General features: G+C 40.1%; 1 protein-coding gene across 1 annotated transcript in view; it reads right to left on the reverse strand.

The window, feature by feature from the left end:
- npas1 (neuronal PAS domain protein 1) overlaps window positions 1-12,684 on the reverse strand; it is a 94,260-nt gene extending 81,576 nt beyond the window's left edge. Inside the window, exons 1-2 of the mRNA XM_008425730.2 lie at window positions 11,795-12,684; window positions 10,010-10,105 (exon numbers count right to left, since the gene is read on the reverse strand). The gene's annotated coding sequence lies outside the window, so the exon portion shown is untranslated. The remainder of the gene's footprint in view (window positions 1-10,009; window positions 10,106-11,794) is intronic.
- Between the last annotated feature and the right edge of the window lie 1,593 nt (window positions 12,685-14,277).

Here is a 14,277-nt window from a genome sequence, read left to right on the forward strand (position 1 = left end):
CTGATGCAGTTTACTTTCTTCCAGGAAAAAAATACTAACTCTAGAATTGCTACCAAACACACCAAAGCAACAAAGTGAATAAAACTGTTCACAAAAAGAAAGAAAAAAACTAACAAAAAAAACCATTCCAAATAAAGCAGCATATCAATCCAATGAGTACGTCCCTTAATACCCAGATGAGTGCTTGGCTTTATCAAATTTAATTAGATTGTTAATGATTATCTTCCAAAACTGTAATAATAATAATAATAATAATAATAATAATAATTTTAAAAAAGACATGTAGTCCCAGAGCTGAGGTGGAGCCACAACAAAGCTCTACTGTAGCTTCAAAGGGAGCAAATGCATTCAAACAAATTAATAGTCCATTAAATAAAGGCAAACCTCAGCCAGCTGATAGAGCCTTAAAAGCATGTTAGCATTAGAGCAGCTTAGACACCCATTTATCTCGCAGGGAAGCGTTTTAACAGTAAGAAACTAGAGGATGACTTAGCAGCATCATGTTATAATTTCTGCTGGTGGTCTTTATTCCCACAGTGCTGTAAGGGATGGTCCGACCTAACCCGGACATGATCAATTCTTTTGCTTTCCCCCTCCCCGTTTTCTTTTTTTTCCAACATTGTCACTGAAATTCATTCTTCTCATTTAAAAGGTACTGCATCTCGCTTCTCTCAATTAATCTCACTTTCTCCCTCCATTCGCCCTTCCTGCTTTTCCTTCTCCTTGCTTCCCTGCATCCATCTTGTTCCTGGCTGCCCTCCCCTCCCCCCCTTACTTTCCCCTCAGGTCCCGGCCCTCACTATGGTATTCCCAAAGTCATCTGCAATCAGACATCTTCAATGGATTAATTACACCGTCCTCACACAGCTTGATTGAGCATGTAACACCGACGCCCCACCTCCTCGGACCCAGACACTCCCTGCTCACCTCCACTCACTTCAAGGCCCCGGCTTCTCTCCCTCTGTGCCATCTTTTCATCTTTCATCTCTGTTATTCAGATTCCATCTGTTGCTCTAAATCTTTAACACTTAATACAGGAAATAAAGGTGTAACAATTAAAAATGCAACTTTCTTAATGGATTCTTTCGTCAAAAAACTAAGACACTGCTATTTTCATTTTCATATATTTCATATGCCAGACTTTCGCTGAACAAAAATATTTAGCATTGTAAAAAAAAATTTTAAAATTGTATAGTAAAACGTCTTTTAGGACTACAGCTTCATTTAAATTTTTCCAGAGAATGTGTTGAATATACATTCTTGTGAAAAATATTTGCCTTGTTGCCTGTGTTTCAGTTTTCTGTCACATTTAAATGTTTCAAATTGTCAAGCTGATTTTGCAATCAATCATACTGTTGAAATATTACAACAGGCAACATTTAAATGATGATTTCATTTATTAAAGGAAAAGTGATAATCAAATCAAACTGGCCTGTGGAAAAAGAAGTTTTGCTAAATGTTCACTTAAACATTTTTTACAATTTCTAATGCTGTTTTCGAACAAACCACAATAACATGGATGAAACAGAACAGTGGTGAACCAAGGCAACGCTCTGACAATATTCAATGTACTGAGATTGAATATTAAAACATTTTCATTTAAAACAGATGGACGGATGGACCATCATTTCATGACCTTGAGCCCACACATCCCGATCAAAACAGTTTTCTTCTTTCTCATACAGACAAGTCTTAGATCAGGCATTTACGTTTTGCAGTCTTTATTTTGTAACATAATAAGTTGGAGGACAAATTTTGAAAAACTTTTTTTTTTTTTTTCATAAAACTTCCTTTAACTAATCAAAAAGTAGGACTTGAAAATCTATGAAAACATTGCTTCTTAGAAGGTGTATGAGGCCATCTTTCATGATGAATGAATTTGGCATCGGCTTCATGTTGCACTTTGATCCTACGGCGCACGGCAGAGGACAAGTATAGGATTTGATGTACTTTAGCCAAGTGCTAGCTTTGTTAAAGAGCTAGAGTTCTGAGAAATGTTCTCATTGCAACAGCAATCCTTGATTGTAAATGGCTCCTCTGTGAGCTTTCATGAGTACTTAGTGGAAACAGCAAGCTGAACTAAACAAAATGGATGCATGCAGTCACTTGTGAGAAATCTAGGTTTAAAGATAAACAAGTACAAACATCCAGCCCCATGCAAAACCCACAAACACTGGTCAGTAATGCCAAGTGGACTTTAATCTGCAGATTGTTCATTAGCTTCCGCAAGGAAGGAGGATCAGAGGGAAAATTAAGCAAACTTTTCCAGAGGACGAGTCTTCACTGCAGGCCGATCATTACTTATTTTCAGCCAAGAAGCGCACAGGCTGTCTCCTTTTCACTCCTCCCTCCCAACACACACAACAAGCCACATGCATCAATCAAAGATCCCAGACCATAACCCCAAATGCAGAGCGCTGCTTAGAGTCATTCTAAAAATCATGATGGATGACAACTTCCCAAAGCAATCCCTCTGCGTGCCAGCATCATTTAACTAAAGGCAGCAGCCTGCCCCAGCCAATACGGCTCCCCTGCCTCTCCGGCCTGAGAGCGTCGGACTTCTCCTGACTCTGACACATTAAAGAATGGTCCAAATGAAACATATGAAGGCTGCCGGAGAAGAATTTCCTTTACCAAACTTTCTGATCATGATTCTTCCCCTCCGCCGCTCCCATCCCTTCCTCCCAGTGCTCTACAGAGAATGAGAGAGGAGGTTAAGTTGACCTCAGGCGCCGGCGCTTTGGAGCAGCTTACCCTGGAGTGTGAGATGACAAAACATTTAGTCCGATCTCACTTTGCAGCTCACTGACAGCCCGAAACAAAAGAACAGCCTCAGAGGAATTTAAAAATCATTGAATGAATGTCAATTAATTTCACGGGACGGAGTTGAATTTATTAGAATATAAAACAATCTTTCTTGAAAGCAAAGGGGAATTGATGTCCAAGGCCTTCAAACAGAGAGAGCAGGAAGACAGAGACGACAAAATGAAAGAAAGACGGCTGATGCGGGTGTGTGTGTGTGTGTGTGCACGCGTGGGTGTGTGTGTGTGTGCGCAGGAGGATGAGTGAGTGAGTGAGTGAGTGAGTGAGCTCAGCGGTTGTGTTGCACGCTTGGCTGGCAGGGTGTGTGTAAAGTAATTAACATGATAGCCTCCCTCTCAGCCTGATAGCCTGTTCCCTGCAGCGAGGTCGTTTCAGCAGACACCTGAGCTGCGTCTCAGACACAGCCCTGCAACGCATCGCTAATGCAAACACAAACACGAGGCGTGTTCAACTCACATATGTCTGGTACCGACAAGTGCAAAGAAGGCGCAGGTATCAGTAGAAATGACACGGTACACGTATGCCTGTCAGCGACGTGTTGGGTGAAAGCTGACAAACATTTTGTGGAGGAAAAACTGACATTTATTAATTCGACCTGACAATCATATAGACACAATGTAAATGACGTGTTTAGGAATCAGAGGAAAAGAATGAAATATAATGAAGTCAGGCAGTGTACCGCTGCGCTGCTGGATTTAAAGAAATGTCCAGCGAGAGAACTTCAGATGTGCATGGTTCCTAAAATATTTTGCAAGTGATAATTTGAAAGTGGGTTGTTTGCTTGCGTTCAGCCCCCTTTACCCTGGCACCCCTAAAAAAATCTTAGGTTAGGAATAAAACCTACAGGGGCACTGTTCAATTCATGCTCTAAAACAAGAAAGAGTAGCAGAACTTTATTGAGTAATGGCAAGAAAAAAGATACTCTTGAAAAGAAAAATCATAAGCAGTCTCTTCCGTAGAGCAAATAAGGACCACAGTGCTCTGATCAAAATAGATAACAATGAAACCTTTGGCCTACATTTAAAATACAGTGGGACAAAAAAAAAATCCTTGCAAAGGTGAAACATGGTAGTGGCAGAATCATGCTGTGGGAGTATTTGTGTTTTACAAGGACAGGAAAGATGGTCTGTGTTAACGGAGAGATTGATGGATGGAGCTACATACAGAGTGATCTTGGAAGAAAACCTATTAAACGCCACAAGAAACTTGAGATGTGGGCAGAGCTTCATCTTCAAGCAAGAACACAACCCTAAACACTCGGTCAGAGCTACAATAGACTGATTTAGATCAAAGCATATTCATGTTAGAAAGACCCTGTTAATGTCATGACTTAAATCTAATTGAGAATCTGTAGCAGGATTTCAAACTTGGGGTTCTATACATTCTCCATGCAGACTTTTGGAACGTAAGCTAGTATGCAAACAATAATCTTGAAACTTAGTAGAGACATACAATAAAATACCTGCAGCAGTAATTGTATGAAGTTTGAAGTTGTACGGTGATATAATGTGGGAAAATGCAAAGAGTTTGACTGTTTCTACAAAGACAATGTACAAGGCAAAATGCAAACTTTCCGCATATTGTGGTCAGTACGCACATTTTGATCCTGCAAAGTAAAAGTAAGACAAAGCGGCAGACAAGATAACCTCCTTTGCTGAAGTAATGAGACCACTGGTGACCCACACAATGCTGACAATATCCCTCCGTTCCCTCGCCTACAATCCATTGTTTGCCTCCTCTTCATCCCTCATAACCCCTGGACCTCCACTACGTCCCTCTAATCCTAAAACTGCGGCTTGGCGCAGACCCCCAAACACCACCTTTTCAGCCCCACACAGCCCTCATTTGCTGAAGGATTAGAGAGAGGGCACCAAGGTCAAAGTTGGCCCACCACCTGGGAGTCTAGCAAAAAGAAGAAGAAAAAAAAGACTTAGAAATACACACAATCACACAGCCATTAGCATTGTGTGAAGGTAGGATGCAGCTTTGGTGTCGGAACAGAATTATGTATTCACACACTGTAGGTGCGTAGACAGGACCCGAACCCCCAGACACCTACCGGAACAGAGACACAAATTTGCATGAGCATGTGCAGAACTAAATAAATTGACCTTAACGCTCGAACTGAAAGTATACAAAAACATGAATGTGCGGCTTTAAAAACAATACCAGAGGAAAAAAAGAAAAAGGGTCAAAACCTGTTTCAGGGGAGAGGGAGGTTGCCGATAAAACAAGGCGCACACCTTCGAAAAGGAGTCAAAGTAGGAAAGAAAGTTAGCGGGAGAAGAATAGTGATTGTCAGCGAGAGAAGAAACATCACTCTGAAAACTTCTAAAGGAGACCCTGCTCTGGGTTTTAAACGCTCTCGTCCCTCCATCACTCCCTCTCTCTTCCCACTTTGCTCTCATCCCTTTCATGAATTAAAAGCACGGCCGGTCTGCTGGGGGAAGCATAGTTAATTCTGATCAGATCTCCTCCGCCCACCCCCACGCCACCCTCTTACCATCTCCCACCATCGTCCTCCCCCCCTCCCTGGGCGACGGTTGCAGTGCAGCCTGACAGACAGAGATGGGATCTGACAGTAAACAGGCGCGCGGATGCCCGGCGCGTGATTGACACGTAGGCAGGTCGGAGGGGGCCCGCCCCCCTCCTAATCCTGCCCTGTCAGCTCTAATTGGGGAGGTGGGGCTCTATGTCACCAAGGTGACTGATTGACAGGACCCCAGCTTTGCATAGATATGAGGGAAAGGTGGAGAAGTTCACGCATGGCATAACACTGTTAACACTGCTATACTGCTAATAGAGATGTGTGTGTGTGTATGTTTCTGGAGATGTGTGGCTGCTGAGGGCTTATGCACATTCACAAACACCTAGCTGCAGGTGAACACGCTCGAGAACATGGCCGAGCACTCAAATAAACCCACAACAACAGAGAGCAAAATTGACATGCATGCGAGATGTCTTAACGCAGAGCGCATCTGCAAACACACCCAATCACTCGACGTGCTATGATGAAGAGCAGGGGTTGTAAACACTACAAGTGCAGAGATTTGGGATGCATAACAGAGCAGTGCAAAGGTCTTCGCAGGGATTAGACACCTAACACAGGTGCAGAACTCTGCACCTTTTGGATATGCATGTACAGCATATTCCGTCACGGCAAATGCAACATTCCTGTGAGTAGAATATAAGCAGATCACTCGTAGCATCATGACCACATGCCTGACATTATGGGGGCGACCCTTTTGCTGCCTAAACAGCCCTCCCCTGACCCCTGAAGGTGTGCTGTGGTATCTGGCCCAAAGGTGTCAGCAATAGATCCTAGAAGTCACAGAGTCTCAAACTCCAGTCCCTGACAGCTGGTTTCCTGCGACCGAGCTTCAAGACTCCCGAATCATATAATCACGTCATCAGAATGATGCTGTAGAACATGAGCCATTTGTTCTACAGCTAAATAAACCAGAAGACTTTGGCAACAATTTCCACTAGAAAGAATAATCGACAGAGAAATATTTGATCGTTTGTCCATGTTTTTTCAGGTCAGGAATATGCAAATAAACTGCAGTAATGTTGGAAAAAGAGTGTTTGTTTCAAAATGTCACAAATGTATATGAAGACAATAACTATCAAAAGTCCTAAATTAAAAAGGTTATTATAAAGTCCTTAATCGTTGGCTTGACCCTCGAGAATTGATGTTTGGACCCGTTTTTACATCCTAAGAGTAGATATGTGGAACGTCCATGTATCGGATGTGTTCGTCGAACACACCCTACAAATGCTCAACTGGACTGATGTCTGGGAAATTGGAGGTCAAGTCAATACTTCAAAGTCATTGTTGTGCTCCTCAAACCACTCCAGAGCTGTTTTGCCTCCTGGCAGAAAGGATTATCCTGCTGGACGAGGCCGCGCTCTGAAATGAACACGGTTTCCATGAAAGGATGTACATGTTCAACAATAGTCAAGTAGGTGATAGGTCAAGACTACATTTACATGAATAAAAAGATTATAGGTTTTTCTGCAATTCTGTGTTAAATTACTCTTTGTACAGATGAACATCTCTGAGTTCCTGCTGCCATTAAGAAACTACGCCCAGTAATTAATTGACAGGCCGCTAGACAAATCAACAATAGAAGAAAAAACACGGCTATGCGTAGTATAGAGGCCGCTAGTGCCAGAAATACTTTTTTGAAAAGCTTGAGATAGGTGGGATCATCACCTGACTGAGGCAGTTCATACCACTCTGAGGAAAATGAACAGTGACCAGTTTTATAAAATCTGCACAGAGGAAGGTCATTTTAACTGCAACAGCTGCCAGGGCAATTACCACTAAAGTAGATCCTGTCATTGACAATTTTGCAGATCTTGGAATCAGAGGATTTTACTGCTTAGAAAGGGGCAGAATGCGTACCAAATTATGCAAATTAAGAAATAGCATAAATTGCATCTATAGGTGTAGCATTGCAATTGACTTCCTATGCAATTCTGCTCGTTTCTCATCTCCCTTTAGTGCTCCATCTGGGATTCCACACACTGAGCTCAATTTGTCCGGTTGAATTTCAACCGGGCCAATCAGCAAACAGGAGGAGGACTTGTGAGCAATGACGTCAAGTTTCTGCACTATTTTAAAATTGTAGTAGCCTATGATTGTAGTCTGGAAGGGCAGCAGAGGAAGTGAACAAAGACATTTAGTCCATGTTGGCCACACTTTCAAATATTGAGCAATTAAAGTCAGAGCAGCAGAAATGCATAGGACATTTTATTGTTGGCAAAGAAATCACAGCCCTATGTTTACGGTGCACATGATTTCTGGTAAGTCTCGTCAATCTGGCGCTTTATATACATCGTAACCAAATGTTAGTAAAATCAAATGATCAATTATGTCTCAGTAATCGAGTGTCCAAACCCTCTATACAAATCAAAGTAAAGAACAAGGAGCTAATTTTTACCTGTCTACTGTTTCTGTGGAATCACGTCAAACAGAGAACAAGGGCAGGTGTTTGTCAAAAAGACATATGAAAACGTTCACAGTGCGGCTTTTGGTGCATCCGGAAAATATGCAAAACACAGAAAGAAACAGCTTAGATCATGAAGGGCTTTCAAGCCAACTTCATGAGCTGCCTGGGGAACAATGGCATTCGCCAAACAGAGGGTATAAGGTTGAAGGGGATGTGAGGGCTGCATGCCTTTATTCAAAAAGCACTTCGACCTTGTCTTCAACTTAGTTATGCTGCAGAAAATCAAGGAAATTAGATCAGTTTTCCTCTAAAAGATGAAAGATTTTGATTTTCTCCGTGACCTTACAGTGTTGTCATACACTCACTGACTCGTGCAGAGCAGAAGCAAATCGGCCTTAACAGTTTAGAAAAGAATGAACTGGACCAAAACCAAGGTTATGACCCTCAATGTAAAACACCTAGAACCATTTACTCTGGAGGGAGAGGAATAACGGGCTCCACACAGCTCAGTTGCACAGTCTGTGTCTGGGCAGCGTGGTTCACTGCCAGCACAGGCTCAACAAAGCAGAGATTGTCTCTGGCACCATGAAGAATCTCTGGGTGTTTATCGCAGCACAGCTCAGTGTACACCCAATCTTTTCTGTCAGTTTGCACAAATTTCACACAAAAGTCCCCAAAGAACCCAGCTCTTCAAGAACTGTCCAAGAGTAAACTCCAATCCTGTTGTAGAAAAAAAAAGAAAAAAAAGAGCATACATGTAGCCTGAGAAAATAATCGAGTAACAGTTTAGAGACTCTCTGCAACTTGAGGTAAACAGGCAAGCTCAGAGTAAAATGTGTTCATTGCACTTTTGGGAAGTCAGTAATGTTGTTGTTTTTATGAACTTCACCTAGATCAAGGTCAGACCTTAGGAGATGAAGATATTCCTGTTTATAGGTGCAAATAAAAGTTTAACTGCTGCTTGTCTTAGTTATACGATTAGGTCATGAAACATAGTTGAAAGCAGAAGATTTCTGTCAGGCGATTTGAAATGAATAATCTCACAGTCAAGAAAGGTAAGTGCAGCTGGATTTAGTTTCAGGATTGTATGTTTCAGAATACAATAAAATTGATTTGCTCTTCCATATCTTTTAAAGTTATTTAAATATAACAAAGTAGACAGAAAGCAATACAACTGTACTTTTACATGTTTGTAAAAGAAAAAGAAAAACCTTGCAAGACAACTTGCTTTAGATTTATGCGGGAAAGTAGTAATTACATATCATGTGTGTTATGGATATGAACATTCGTAGACGTGATATAGATATACTTCATACAGGTTTAGAAATTAATGCTAATGCTACCTGGTCTAAAACTTATAGTTAAAAATGTATAAATTCCTCAAAAGTTTGTAAATGTTGCAAATCATGTTAGAAAGCTTAAACCTAGGAATTTCCACTTCTACTCGCTGGTGATTTAACATGATCTATTTTTGTTAAGTTGAGAGCCAAAAATCGAGAGAACAGCAGTAAATATAATGAGAAGTGATTTGTATTTTACTGCACTGGTGAATAGAAATACAGCATTTTAATCTGAGGAGTTGTTAAACATGTGAACGTGCAAACAGAACTTCGCTCGCATATAGAAGCAGTTCCTCTGAGACTGAATTTATTCGTAAGGCAGAGATGATATAGCACAGAGAATAATAAAAACAGCTCTTCTATCTTTACACGAGTGGATGTCCTATCAAATTCAGCCCACAGTAAGAATATAAAATGCTCGGAAAAAATCCTAGAAAACAAACAAGAGCTCAATTTCTATTTCCACAGACTCAAGTTTGGGTGTTATAAATTACAGCGGTGTGGCTTCTTTTAGGGGCTGCAAAGTTTAAGTTCACAATATGAAATCTAAATAAACCAGAAGACTTTGGCAACAATTTCCACTAGAAAGAATAATCGACAGAGAAATATTTGATCGTTTGTCCATGTTTTTTCAGGTCAGGAATATGCAAATAAACTGCAGTAATGTTGGAAAAAGAGTGTTTGTTTCAAAATGTCACAAATGTATATGAAGACAATAACTATCAAAAGTCCTAAATTAAAAAGGTTATTATAAAGTCCTTAATCGTTGCTCTGTTTTATTTTAAGTGTTTGTTTAGCAGGTGTGTGGAGGTGTGTAAGTGAATGTATTTGGTCGTGTGTGTGTGTGTGTGTGAGTGAGCGAGTGTGTTTTGATTGACAGCTGCCACTGACCTGTGCCAGTCAGAGTGCCATGCTGCGGGGCGGTGGGGTCGATCGCAACGGAGGCGACCTATGCCCTCATCTGCATCCTGCCTTCATTAGCAGAGCCTGGCAAGGAGAATAACAACCCAATAAATTAATAAAGAGAAAGAGGGAGGGCAGAGAGAAAGAGAAGAGGGAAGGAGCAGACAAGAGAAGAGAAAGTTAAAAAAAGCAAGGAAAGGAAGGAAAAGGGCAGAAAGGATAATGTACGAGAAGAACGAGCGATGCACTGAAGGATGGAGGGCAGAGAGTGAGGAAATGGAAAAGCAGCAAAAATTCATATGTGTGTAAAAACTGAGAGAGTGTGACGAACTGATCCCAAAAAAACAAAAAAAAACTATGAATGAACCTTAAGACGAGGGTTAAAAGACCAAGGTAAATTATCATCAATGATAAAATCTAGTTGCAGATTAAAGATGCATCTGCACAATCATGTGAATACGGGGCAAAAAAAAAAAATCACAATAACTTCAAATTATTTTTTTCCAAAGAAAAAACCCCAACCAAACGGCGCCAAATAAGTCTCTGGAGCAGATTCACAAATGTGGCAGCGAGCCTTATCTAAACAATATCGCTACATTACCATCTGTCCTTGCTGCAAATGCCAACATAGACTCAGATTCTACAACTACATTCCGACGAGCCCAAATGTCCGCTTTTCCCCCCCATCTCATTTACGATCGGAACGGAGTTAAGAAGGCAGCCACATGGAAAGCTTGTTAATAAAGTATGAGGTTTAATCATCCGCTGTTTTACTGGATACACAGCCGTGCTGCTCTTGCTCACAGGCAGACAGAAATAGAGGAAAATGCCTCTTGAAAACCTCCACGCTTGCAGTAAAAGACACACAGCAGAGTCCGAGCGAAAGCTCGCCGTGTAAATAAATCATGAACAAGCATGTTGTGCAGAACGCACTGGTGTTAGGGTAGCTTTCTCGTGAGAGCTGCAGTAATGATCCTTTCTCATCTTCCAGCAGAGCCGTGTTGCATTTATTGCATTCCATCACTTCATTTTCATCTCCAGAGGAAAGCATGACCTGTCCTCATGCTTTAGATGTCTTATCATGTTTCATTTTGTAGTGCTTAACACATATTTCCAACTTATCTAGAGCAGTGGCTCTGAAACTGTGTTTTTTTTTTTTTTGCTGCTGCCTTCCATCTGTACTGAGCTGATGTAACATCGCCTGTCATTGTTATTTTCTCGTTAAAATAAAAAAAGAATCCAAAAGGTTTGTCATCGTACAACCATGTTGCAAACAGATGAATGGGGCATTCACTCAAGTACTTGGATGTTTTCTGTAATTTCGTTAAAGTATGCTGGAGAAAAGTCTAGTGATTCTGGTTTTGGGTGATACTGTCTGTTTTTTGAAAATGCTAACTTTCTGGCTATTTTTGACTGCAAAATACCCGATTCCACTTCACAGCTGTAGTTGTAAAACAAATAGACACAGATTTAACTTTCACTTTTTCACTTAGATGGTTGATTACAACAAAGTTACAAGTTGATATTTTTTAGAATCCAATGTCGACTTTTTAAAAGTCTAAGAAATCCCAGCTGATTGATCGAAAGTACGTAAAGATACTTTTTTGCCATTTCAGGGCCAACCCTAGACATCGTGGTGACCAGCGCGAGATTTTATGTTAGGCCTTCGCATCCCAAATGGCAAATATTGAGACACAATATAAATAGCATACGCACTGAAAGAATTTAAATTCTAAAAGCAATTGTAAACAAACAAACTAACTATGTTCTGACCTGATCTGTTAGAGGATATGGATAGTCAGCCGGATCAACTGGTGCAGCCTTTATTTGTGGTGCGTGAGTCAGCTCCTGCGAGGTGGAGACAACAGCAAGAGGACTTTGAGGAGCTGCAGAAGGCCCAGGGGTGGGATTTAAATATCTCAATATTGAATCTGAGGAAAAAACAGGAGCATGATTCCAGAAATATGAGTAAGAAAACATAAGAGATGTGTTATGTTCACTATACCATACATGTAAATTGCACATAAAATTTTATGAGGTGCAAAATAAATTTGATTAAAATGATCACAGTGAGGTGCAATTAACTCAATGGAGCAATAAACTTCAATGGTATATGGAAACACAATGAGCTGTTTACAAAAGCTGCACTTTAACTGTTACTTGAGTTTGTTTTCAGTTACTTATTTTACTCATTTACATTTGAAATCATATCTGATCATGAGTAAAAATAAAAAAAATAAGGCATATTATCTGTTTCACACTGTACAGTCACAACAAAGAGACAGTTTCAACAAATTTGTTTTAAAAAATGTTATAACATGTACTTACTGCAGCTTTAAAACTAAGCAAAATATCTCTCAAATATCTATCATGTGCTAACATGTTTTTGTATTTAACTTTCATTTATAAATGTGATCCTTTAATTCAAAACAGTTTGAGCTTAATATGTCATCTTTTCCTTTGTGAAATCCATAATAATCTTCTACTTAAAACTTTAATGAGGTACTTAATTTACTTTCGCTTGAGTAACCGTGACTTATATTTAAGATGTTATCAAAATAGCGGTCCATTATGTGTGTACTCTTTCTACCTTTGTTGTACACACACATTTATAAGCGTTTAACACCAAAACATAGGCTAACAACATAAACGTATGACAAGTTGTTGTAGTTGTAACATCCAATGAACAACAAAGAAATAAGCAACTAAATCGATTAGCACCGTGCTTGGCTAGCTAGCCTAGCTGCTAGCCGCAGTAAGTTAACACTACACTCTGCTAACTAGGACATTATAAGGTCATTTCATCACATTAGTTTTACTGAACCTCAGCCTTTGTCACACTTTCCTTTTTACAATTTTTTTCTTATTTTGCTTCCTTGGCACATTTGTACGTTTTGAAATGGTGCTTTCACGATACAAAACTCACCTCACCTACTCCCCCACATTCGCTAAAACGGCGCTGTCTTCTTCTTCTATGGTATTTTATTGGCGGATGGCACACCAACTTCAGGTGCGTAACGTCACTGTCGAGCGACACCTGAGCAGTGAGGGCAGGTCAGGGGGCGCGTTGGATGCAGGAACAAACCAACTAGTAAGGATGAGGGGCCGAGCTAAATATCACTATTTTTAGATGTAGTATTTAATATAATTTGCTATGCAGAGATACCATGCTATCTTTCATAGAAGGAAATTATATAAAATATAAGTCTTAAAAAGAAAAATAAAAGTAACTTTTTTCTTGCCCCTTTTTACTGCGTGCACCGCTGGCGACCTTAGCTTGCCTACAATACACCATTTCCATGTGTTTTGCTAAAAGGATGCTCTTACGACTTTCCAGGCACATAGTGCCATTTTGTAGCACAATCTAATAACTATGTTAACTCCAGTTGTTATAAAAATCAAACATTGAATAAATTTGACTTTGCAAATTTGACACCTTAAAATTGGCCTCTGTCTCTTTAGGAAGCTCCTGCTCAGCACTTTATCACTACAATGCCTTCCCATTATGCCATTTACAACTTTTCTTAGGAGTTTTAGACAGAGAAATAGCTTGTTTGATAAGTTCAGCAGTCATAGTTCAACCAGGTGTTTTCTAGTAAAACACAAGTCTACAGGAGGAATGGCAGCAAAAGTATTGTTAGTAGCTCCAGCTAACAAGGAGACATTGTTAAAATGCTGGTAGATGTAGCTTTAATAGTGGAGAAAAAACAAAAAGAGTATCAAAGGTAAATGCAGCAACAACTTGTTGATTCTGTCTGGAAAAGAGAGGTAGGATTTGCCAAAAACTGCTATTTTTTGACAAGGCATTTTTGCACACAGAAAGATTGGGATACTTCCCAACCCACATTTACCGTTGAGGAAGACAATGTCAATGAATTAGTAAGGTATTAGTTTTAAAAGTTCTACTAAGGTCCATTGATTTGACACCATTTTCTTTTTGCATGTTTTCTGTTACATATTTAAACAGGTTACAAAATACCCTATGAAAACATTTACGTGTTTCCGTAGGGTAATTGCTTAAAAAGGGGGTCTCTTTTTTAACTGCTTCGTGCAAGTTTTTAAAATAAAAAAATGAAGAAACTACACCGCAGTGTTTCTAAATGTTCGTTCGCCGAAGCACCAACCGCGTCAGTAGGTGAACATTACTCTGGCAGAAATTAATCTATTTATTCTGAATTCTCCCGTTAGTCGGAAAAGAGAATGAATTGGGAAAAGCAGGAACACGACAGGTCTCGGGAGATTTCTGCCGGCTGCCT

Source organism: Poecilia reticulata, linkage group LG13 (genome assembly GCF_000633615.1).
Source record: "Poecilia reticulata strain Guanapo linkage group LG13, Guppy_female_1.0+MT, whole genome shotgun sequence".
NCBI classification, from domain to species: domain Eukaryota; kingdom Metazoa; phylum Chordata; class Actinopteri; order Cyprinodontiformes; family Poeciliidae; genus Poecilia; species Poecilia reticulata.